We start from the raw sequence: 10,079 nt of genomic DNA on the forward strand, positions 1-10,079 counted from the left end.
TTATTAGCCTCTCACAATCATATATTTAAAATTATTTTCATCGAAAAATTTTTTTTCGCCAAGTTTGTAATATAAAATTAGTTAACATCTGTTACAGCACACGATGATTTGTCAATCGATGAATGTAAAATAAGCCTTTAAATAATCTGTATTTTTTAACTTTTTTCACTATTTCTGTCAAAGATATTAATATCAATTTCAAGGAAAAACGAGATATCAATAACACCAGACGACAGGTATGCACTGCGACTGATTTAAACAGCGGTCGTTGCGAGATAAAGCCAATCGATGGGCAATTAGATGGCTCGCGTTCGCGCCGAACGAAAAACTAATTATCACAACTATTCAAATCGTCGAACCGATCGTTATATATGAGTATAAACGCACACTAGTAATTATCAACATTTCCCCGGAACATTGACGCAAACAAATTACGAAATTATATATTTTATTTAGTTTTTCGTTCAAAAGTTGATGGACTAATTTGAGATACTCGGATGCAACATATTAATTATACAATAATAATAATACGCAATGCTTTGGAGGCATAAGCTATTTTGATTTTAGCATAATTAATAACATGCCTCCGATTGTTAAAATATCGTAATTTACAATTAAAGTGTACTTGTGTTTTTATCTTTTATTTATTTAATATTATATATACACGTTCATTTGTCTTGGTCTTTCTCTCATAGATAATAGCATCTCTTTACATGTGTATATAATACACACTTCGTCACATGTATGCGTTTTATTTCGACAATTCATTGAAATCTTGTCTTAACATAAGTTTTAAAACGTTTTATTATCTAGACTGAGATATTTTATTATTTGCTCAATATTTCAGATTGTTGTTATCTAGACTGAAATATTTTATTGTTTGATCAATCTTTTAATATCTGACTTACGATTTAAATATTCTGCTAAATACGATAGATTGGTTGATAATTTTTATTTCTGGACTCTTAATTTAGATTTTAAACTTGCGATATACATATTTTCGGTTCTATATCTCGTTTATATATTCTTATATTATCGATTGTAATGTAATGCTCAATATTTAATTTATTGACTTTTTTATTCTACACTGAAGCCGACCCAAATTCTGGTCTGTATCTATTTTTTATTAATGGGTACAAGTGTAATATATACATACTGTTATGTTGTATTGGTTTGTACATCGATTTGTATTTTAATTTTATATATTCGCGCAGTGATGAAGTCACGAAATAAATCTTGTTTGGATCTGTGAGATCTCATCGCTCTCGTATGTCTAGCTTGTTTACTCAATCTTTCAGGAATTTCACCGCATCCATTTTAGGTACTCGGCGCTTGCTCGAACGTTTCCTTCGACATTCTTTTTACCCTAAACTGTGTGATTCATAAAAAATACGATCGGATTCTACTATCCCTACTACGACACTATTTCCATCGGATATGGGATCTCCTTCGGCGTTTTACTGAAACTTTGATGTAACGAAAAGCGATTACGCGCGATCTCGCGCGTACGCCGGCGATGACGCATTAATCGCAATGACACTTTAATACCGGAGAGGACGTGGGTATTTATGCGTTGGCTTTATCGCGGTGCAAATATTAACGGCTGCGTGAACCTTTCCACCTAAACACAATCGCGTCGAAATCACATTCACAAAAAAGAGCTTCTCAAAAACAGCGGGGAACATAATATAGATTTTTTTTCGAACTTTTTTAGAATCATTTTTTTTTTAAATTTGGACTTCACGCAAAGTCCAGCAATAAAGAATAGAACATCAAAATTCAGAATTGAATGATAGTTGCACTGACTGTTCGTTAGCATCATTTTCACAACTTTGAATTGAAAGTAACTATAATTAATTACAAAATTACCATTTTTATAAAATATGTATGAGAATATAACTGGATATGCCATATGACTAGGTATGAGCAATTTAGAATTTACACAATAAACCATGTCGCTCAAAATTTAGTTGCGGTAGATTATTCAAATACGAATTTGCATGTTACATGGTTTTACGTCACATTTAATAAACGATAATGTAATATAATATGTTTGTGTTTGGCTAAGAGTCCAGCTTTCTAATCTTTGAACGTATATGTATAGAATGAGTCATTTTTAATCTAACAATAAAAACATTTACAATACAGATTGCATGTTGCCATTATATTAAATAACTTCTCTAAGTGTTTATATACTTTTAAAAACAAAGATAGTTTACACACAAAGACAATTTAAAGATTACATATGTATATATACTATAACGACATAGAATGGATTAAAAATATTAATAGTATTACATAAAATATTTCAGAAATCTTGAAAAGAAAATAGTTCTATTTCTGTACCTATTAAAAAGTAAAAGGAAAAATATAATTCTAAATCATTTAATTTAATATCTCAAAGACCAGATGATTAGATGCGAGACGTTCTAGATTTGATGAAATAACTTGAGATAAGAGCAAGTAAAAGTTGTTTGAATCATCTCGCTGGCACGCAGAGAATTCTTCAACTATCACGTTTAAAGAATCGTAATCAAAAATTTTATTAGTTATCTTGTATTCTCAAATATAATATATCGATTCTATTTTCGTAGATATGTGAATCATTATTTTAAATATAAATAAAGTAAAAACTTTACGATAAAACTTCCGATTTCAAACGTCATAAACTTTACACAATAGTCTGAAATTACTTACATTTTATACACGCTAATAGAATAGTGGAATATAATAGTGTAGGTGTAGATAAATTGTGATATTTTTAGAAGTTTTATTCTTCAGCCTTTTATTCGGCTAGATTGACGATTTCGCTCATGCGAGCGCTTGAAAATCTCGCGTAAATTCTTTGTTCTCGTCGGACGCGTCGAACGCAAGCGCAGTTCATCATTGAAATGGATTTTCGATCAGTTCATATTGAAAAGAGCGTTGATTATTATGGCAACGAGAGAGTAAATTTATTGTACAATCAGAATAATGTAATAAATATCACTTAAAGTAATGATTATATGCATTTTGCTATTTAGTACATTATTACATCACTTTGATCATTATCAATAAACGATAACCACTCATTTTATTATGCCAGATTATATAACTTTTGCACTTTTAAGCTTATTAAAGTTTCGAACTTTCGTGTTTTCTAATAACAAACTTTCTTCAACTTATAAAGACGTTATCAGCAAATAGCCAGAATTTCAATAATCATTTCAAAAAAACAAAGTTCTACCATTATTAAACCAGATATATATACATAAATAAAAAATACATTCGCATAAGGATGAGCATCAGCAATTAGTGATACAGCGGAAGCTGGTAATTAAAATAACCTAATTTTAATTGTCGTAATAAGTCACATATATGTGACATGTTCTCGACTACTGATTTGGTATCAAAACTCTTTTATTTCTCTCTCTCTCTCTCTCTCTCATGTTATCAGAAAGTGACAGAGAACAAAATTAAAAACGCAGGATATCACGCAGGGCATAAATGACGGACCGATTTGATTTCCGAAGTCAGCGCGGACGGGACAGAATTTTAATTACTCGCTTGTCCTACAGAAAATTGATGTTCCTCCATTTCATCTCTTTCCCCTCCTTTTCTTTCCAGCGCGATCCGCGCATTGTCCTCTCCTTTTCCACCAGCATCCATCGATAGAAACGCTGCGTTACGTGAAATCAATGGGCCGTTCGTATGCGACGCGCGTTTCATTTTGCCGACAGTCGAAGCACGAGAAAATTTTGAAGAATGTTTCATAAAAACGTGCGCACGTGTGTGTATGATGTGTGTTTGTGTGTGTAGGTGTATATTTATACAGCCTCATTAAATATTTATATAACGGACATCTACTTTTACAATTTTATTCTATTTTATAAAGATCATTAATTTTGTTGGAGAATTTATTCTACGTCCTCAGTTATTAATGTTAAGATATTCTAACCCTCTGGAACTGACAGTGTGAATCTATTGGACTTACTTGATTATTTAAATCCACTAGCCGTGAAAAATGTAAAACAATTTAATTTTCTTTGTGTTACATCTGTAAAAATATTTTGGAGTATTCCGAGGGGTTGATCACACACTGAGATAATTCAACGACAATCCAAACAAAATTTTGGATAATCCAAGGTAATGTTTTAGCGTACCTTTTTATTTATAGTTAACTTGATTAGTCGCGAAATTTTCAATTTAACGCTAAGTTGCGATATCGTTTAACAAAAACTCACTACTGGTGTTTTTAAAAAATTTTTTTATTTTATAAAATATCTATTAAAATTTATGTTCAATTGGATATTGTTTTGTTAGTATAAAAAAATCTCAAACGTGCGAGTAGTCGAACTTGTTACTATCTATATATATAATACATATATGCAAAAATTTTGTATTCCTGTATGTAATAAATATTTATTTCGTAAAAATGCGTTATCAAGACCGAAATATTCCAGAGTGATCTAAAGAAATAATACTTTATATACTACTCGTATAAGATAATCTTTGCTTGTCATATAAATGAGCAAAATAAATTTTGGAAAGACCTCGGATAATCTCAGAAAATATCATATATTTTTAAATACTCTAAGGTAATTTTGGGTAATTTGAGGTAGTATTTGGAATAATCTGGAATAATTTGAGGTAATATTAGGTGATCTTAAGTAATCCGAAGTAATTTAAAAGTAATCTGTAACAAGAGTAATTTTTGTACACTATAACCGTTGACCAATCCCTCGGATTATTCTTATTAAAATATACTCGATATTCATTATTTTTTATATAAGTTATGTCATCATTTTGGTTCCTTGAAATTAATTAATCTTTCAATTAACATAAATTAACACAAATTAGTTTTATAGATCCAAACATCAATAAATGTGTTACAGAGTTTGACGTCAGCTCTGAAGGTTTAACAGTCAGATCTCAAGAAAAAAAATTTCTCTTGTTTCCATTCCGCGCTTGACAGATTACACAAAGTAGACACTAGCTGCATGTCACTTTCTTCGCTCACGTCTTGCGCAATACGTTGTCCCCCTCTATCATCGACGAAGTTGCGAACTGCCGGAAGTGACAATCGATGTATCACGTATGCTTTTGAATAATTAACCACTGTCAACGGTAAGATCGCGGGAAACGTCGCTCTCGAACGAGTGTTTAATTAAGCTCTCCTCGGTACTCCGCCGACAAAACGCGGTTAACTTTGTCATGACGCGGCGCGGCGATTTTCAAAGGCCCACCGGCTCTCGGCGCGCATTTAGGGCTAAATGTGGCCGTCCGAGTCATGTTGCCATAAATGCATGGAGAAACGCGCCGGAAACCGACAACGTCTGACAGATGCATAAACCTTACAGAGAAATAAATTCAATTTCTGTCTTGCGACTCCTATCCATCTCCGTTATAGTATCTCCAATAAAACTAGTTGTCATTAATAACAAAAGAATTGTAGTATATATACGTAATTTTATACATGGAAAAAATTATGCACTAATAGCATTAATCACAATAATCTAATCGAAAATAATCTCGTTAATCTCGATAGTATAATATTAAGTCTATGATGCATTTTTTCCCGTTGAATTACTTTGTTGTAAAAATTATTTAAAATTCTGCGTTCTTTTCGTATAGTACAATTCTAATAATTTATTAAAACGCAAGCAATCCAGCAGGAAAAAAATGCATTATGTGGCTTCAATAAAACAAATCAGTCATGCTTTTATTTTAATAAAATATTATTTGTTTTGTTAGTACTGTCCTTATATATAAAAATCAACAAGATTACTTTGAACTAAACTGCTGTTGGTTAATACTATTAATATATAATTTTTTCCGTGCATTACAAAGGGTGATTTGTAACGCTGCGATACTATCATTGATCGTAACTATTCTTTTTATCCGATCCAAGATAGCAATCATATAACTTTTCCTAGAGCAGAAACATATAAAAAGCCAACATTTTTCTCATTGGTGATAATGGAAAAAATTTCCACTTTTCACGTTTCTGTTACACTGTGAGGTTGCTATATTAAAATTTTCAGAACTAGAACTTACAAGTCTGAAACTCGGACGCTTATAATTCGGATACCTTTGAAAAATCTCCCCGGATGCCCTAAAAAAAGGATGATACTCAAGGAAAAGAGGATGAACGGCAACCCTCTACATGGAGAAAAATGTAAAGTAATAAACGTTAAAATTCCCGTAAATTTTATGGAATTGGCAGATCTATGTAGGGGCAGGCGCTCACTTATATAAAATTTACTTTACATTTCTGATAAATGAGCGATCGTCATATAGTCACACCGTAAGATACTTTTTACATTTCGTAAAGTGAATTTTGAGAATTGTTCGTGCTTAGTCTTGAGAATAGTGTGATTTACTTTACTGTGAGTTAATAAAAATTTGAATGGATTTACTATAATTGTAATGTACTTTTTACCTTACGTTTTTTTAGTTATTTTTATTTTTAGGCAAATAAAGAGTTCTCTCTAAAATTTGTGAAGTGAAATCAAATTCTAAAGAATGAAATCTCACACTTAAAAATCGATATTTGAGCGAGCCACTCTTTTTCAACGATGACTCAACTGTCACTTCTTTGTCACTCTTTAGAATTAGATTCCACTCCACACAGAGAGTTTGTTTGTCATAAGTTTGGCAAAAATAGCCAGAAAATATTTTCACTAAAAATTACTCAACTATTTTTTTCCATGTATACTCCAGAAAAATTCTTGAAGGTTCTTAGTTTAATATTATTCCAAGAAAAATGACACGATCATGACCCAAGAATCATTCGTCTAGACAGTTTTGGAGCGATTGGTACCGAAGTGATATATTCGAGAGACGAATAATTTCCCTCCGAATAGCTCGTTTACGATTGCGTATACCACGACGTTTCCGCAGAAACCAATAGTACCGATCGCGCAAATGCTCCTGTTTACCACCGAAAAGACAATAAACGCGAATATGCAAACATCACCGACGATTTGTGTTTGCGCCCTCCCTCAAGACGTTCTGGAAGCTTCGTGGAATTCTCTTTCAGGGCCGGAGACCATCCGTACCGCATGGAAAACGTTATTACAGGCGTAACTATAGAACGGGCAGAAGGTAGGGACGGACGGAGATGGGAGAAAGCAAGTCTCCGACCGTGTCATTGTTCCCGGGAACCCGGGAATTCTTCAACGATCAAAAGCGACGCGCCGAGTCGTGGAATCTTCATCACTGAGAAGTCGCCGCGAAGCGAATGGGAAAGCGAGAGAATTCGATGAGATTCGACGAAACGGGGACCCCTCGAGATGTTAACGCGTGGGAGAAAATACAACTCGACACGGTATCTCGATTGATGCGAGTAGTGCTGACGAGAGTAGTGACGCACGACTATAATTCTACTTAACGCGGACGCGATTCGGAATCGCAAATCGCACAAACCGTACTCGCACAAGCTGTTCACGTTTCACGACATTTTAACGCATCTCGTCTACTTTAATGACGGAAAATTTTCATTCAAGTTCGTGCGGAGTTAAAAGCTACGGCACACAAAAGAAGGCACACGTGAGGCAGTAAACGAATCGGCCAATCACATTAGAGAACGTAAGGCAACACTATTAGATATCAAAGAAGCAATAGTAATCCAATTTCTTGAGTTACACAACATTTGATTATTTTTAACTTCCATGCACTGAAAAAAGAATCTCGTTGCGTTAATTGTAATTCTGGTTAAAAATAGAAAAATTTCAGAATTTTCTGGTTGAATCTATTAGAATTCTAGTTAAGATAACAGACTTCTAATTGATATGATCAGAATCTTTTCGTTCGTTCATTATCACACAGAAATTTTTCTCAATGTGCGTGAATCAATCCATTTCTGCGATTATTTTCAATGTAAACGTCCATATTAATGTATGCATTTAATAAATAATAAATTAGAGTCCAATTTAATAATAATTTTCTTGAATTAAATAATACATAACTCAATTGTTTTAGATAAATTAACGATATATCGAGTAGGAGCAGACTTATAGAAATTTTGATTGAAAATAACTCAAATGGAGTATAATTGGACATTATGAATAACGTAAGCAGTAACAAATCTAAAATGTTAATTTCCTTACTGCTTACGTCTTGTTGCCTAAAGTTGTTTTTTGTGTGCCACGATCTTGAAACTGAAAAATTTCCCAAAGAATTTGCGATTCATCTTGGGCGTCAAAGACCTGCCTCCAATTTTCTTTCCACATATTGGTGTTTCAATGTGTTCATTGTATTCGTTTCCCTATTTATTCTACCCCGTCACACTTTTCGTTATTCCATTATTCTCTCATAAAGAAACGCCGGTTCTTTCTTTCCGAGAAAGGAAGACCCAAAAGAAGACTGATTGAAAACCGTAAAATAAACTGTCTCCAAAAATAAAAGAATATTATACCCTTCTTAGAACAATAACCAAGAGTGAGGTTCTTAAAATGCGACTTGTTTGGCAGCCGAAAGATCGACGAAAAATCGACGGCGCATAATTCTACACCATCTTTTTTTTTTTTTAACCAGGCTATGAAAAAACTCACCGTAAACACGAGGATAATCCGTGCGCTGCCGAATAAATGTTTGAGTTTCCCGTTTGCGTCTCCCTTCAATCGCGGTACACTCCGCGACACATGTCACAAGAAAAAAAAACCTCACGACGCGCGCGAACGTCGTTTAAACCTACGCCGGAGCGAAGAACGGAGAACGCTCCGATTTTACCTTTTCACTTTCGTCCTTTCGCCTCCCGCTCTCTCCCCCTCTCTCTCTTTTGACCCTCGGCACTGACGAGATTCTCTCTTTCTCTCCGATTCTCGCGCGCACTTCTCAACCGTCGTTGTCGTTAGGTTAGGTCGCCGGTTCGTCGCACAGGCAGGCAAGCAGACAGGCAAGGCAGGCCAAAAAATCCGAGAGGGTCTCGTTTCTCTCCTTCTTCCACTCTCACTCTCGATCGAATATATATCGGTCCCTCTCCTTTTCACTCACAAATCGTGTCCCTTTTCGAAGGATATCCGACAGGCAGGTATATACACTGTCGCTCCTTTCTTTCTTCCTCTCTCTCTCTCCTCCTTACTCCAGGATCGTCGCACTGCGATATCGTCGGGATAGAAAAGTATAAAAAAAAGAAAAAAAAAAAAACAACGCACAATGCACAGATCGAGTTCGCGACGATCGAGGACGCCTCTGTCTTTCGGAGCACCGGTGTGTTACTCGGTTCGCGCTGCTCTCGGCGAAGTATTTCTCCTCTCCTCTGCCTATCTTTCTCGATTTCGAGGAGATTTTCGATCGAGCGAGCGTTTACACCGGCCGCTAAAATGTCAACAATGTCGCCGGGAGTAACGCGCACGACCGCCGTATATGTACAATACAACGCTCGGTTTTGTTACCCCGCACTGTTCTCTCCCTCTTTCACGCGCGCGCAGATCCTGCCGCCGTCCTTTGTTCCTCACGTCTCGGCCGCTGCTACGTGACTGACCGCTTCGTGCGCGCCCGACGCATACGAGCCGCGCCGAAAACACCCGAGATAGGATCCCGACGGTTCGTCGATCGGAAACGACCCTCGACGCGGAGAGCCGAGGGAGAAGAACCTTCCTTTGTTCAGGCAAGACCGAGCGGCACGACGACGATGACTGCGACGACCAAGACGACTCGTAACATAGCCTCTGTTCTCTCTCTCTCTCTCTCCCTCTCTTCTCCTCCCCCGATGCGCTTTTCTCTCGTATTATTTTGATCCTTCTCTTTCGCTTCCTTTTGCGCGTATGCACACTCGCGCACTCCTCTCTCTCTTTCTCTCTCTCACTCTTTCTTTCACTCGTTCTCTCTCGCGCTCCCCCTCTTACTTCACGTCGGCGATGCGAACGATCGCGCGGTCTGTTGGTAACTGAAACGACGCTCGAACGGTGGAGTCCGAGTTGAACGACGGCGTCGAGACGCTGTGGTAAATGGTAGAGGGGAGACTTTGGAACAACCACCACCACCACTACCATCGCCGCCGCCGACGCCGCCGCCGCCGCCGCCGCCGCGTCGCTGCATCGCTGCACATTGCGTGTCCGAGCGCGGCAACGGATGATGCATCATCGAAAATATCT

General features: G+C 36.3%; 1 protein-coding gene across 2 annotated transcripts in view; it reads right to left on the minus strand.

Moving 5' to 3' along the window:
- The window catches only part of LOC108752621 (brain tumor protein), a 69,055-nt gene that overhangs the window by 44,302 nt on the left and 14,674 nt on the right, over nucleotides 1–10,079 (minus strand). The window contains exon 1 of one of the 2 annotated variants that reach the window (XM_018493588.1): nucleotides 8,535–9,896. The exons of the other annotated variant lie outside the window; for it this stretch is intronic. The gene's annotated coding sequence lies outside the window, so the exon portion shown is untranslated. Of the gene's footprint in view, nucleotides 1–8,534; nucleotides 9,897–10,079 lie in introns of those variants that run through there. 2 annotated transcript variants of the gene reach the window in all.

The sequence above is a fragment of the Trachymyrmex septentrionalis genome, unplaced genomic scaffold (genome assembly GCF_001594115.1).
Source record: "Trachymyrmex septentrionalis isolate Tsep2-gDNA-1 unplaced genomic scaffold, Tsep1.0 scaffold60, whole genome shotgun sequence".
Classification (NCBI taxonomy): domain Eukaryota; kingdom Metazoa; phylum Arthropoda; class Insecta; order Hymenoptera; family Formicidae; genus Trachymyrmex; species Trachymyrmex septentrionalis.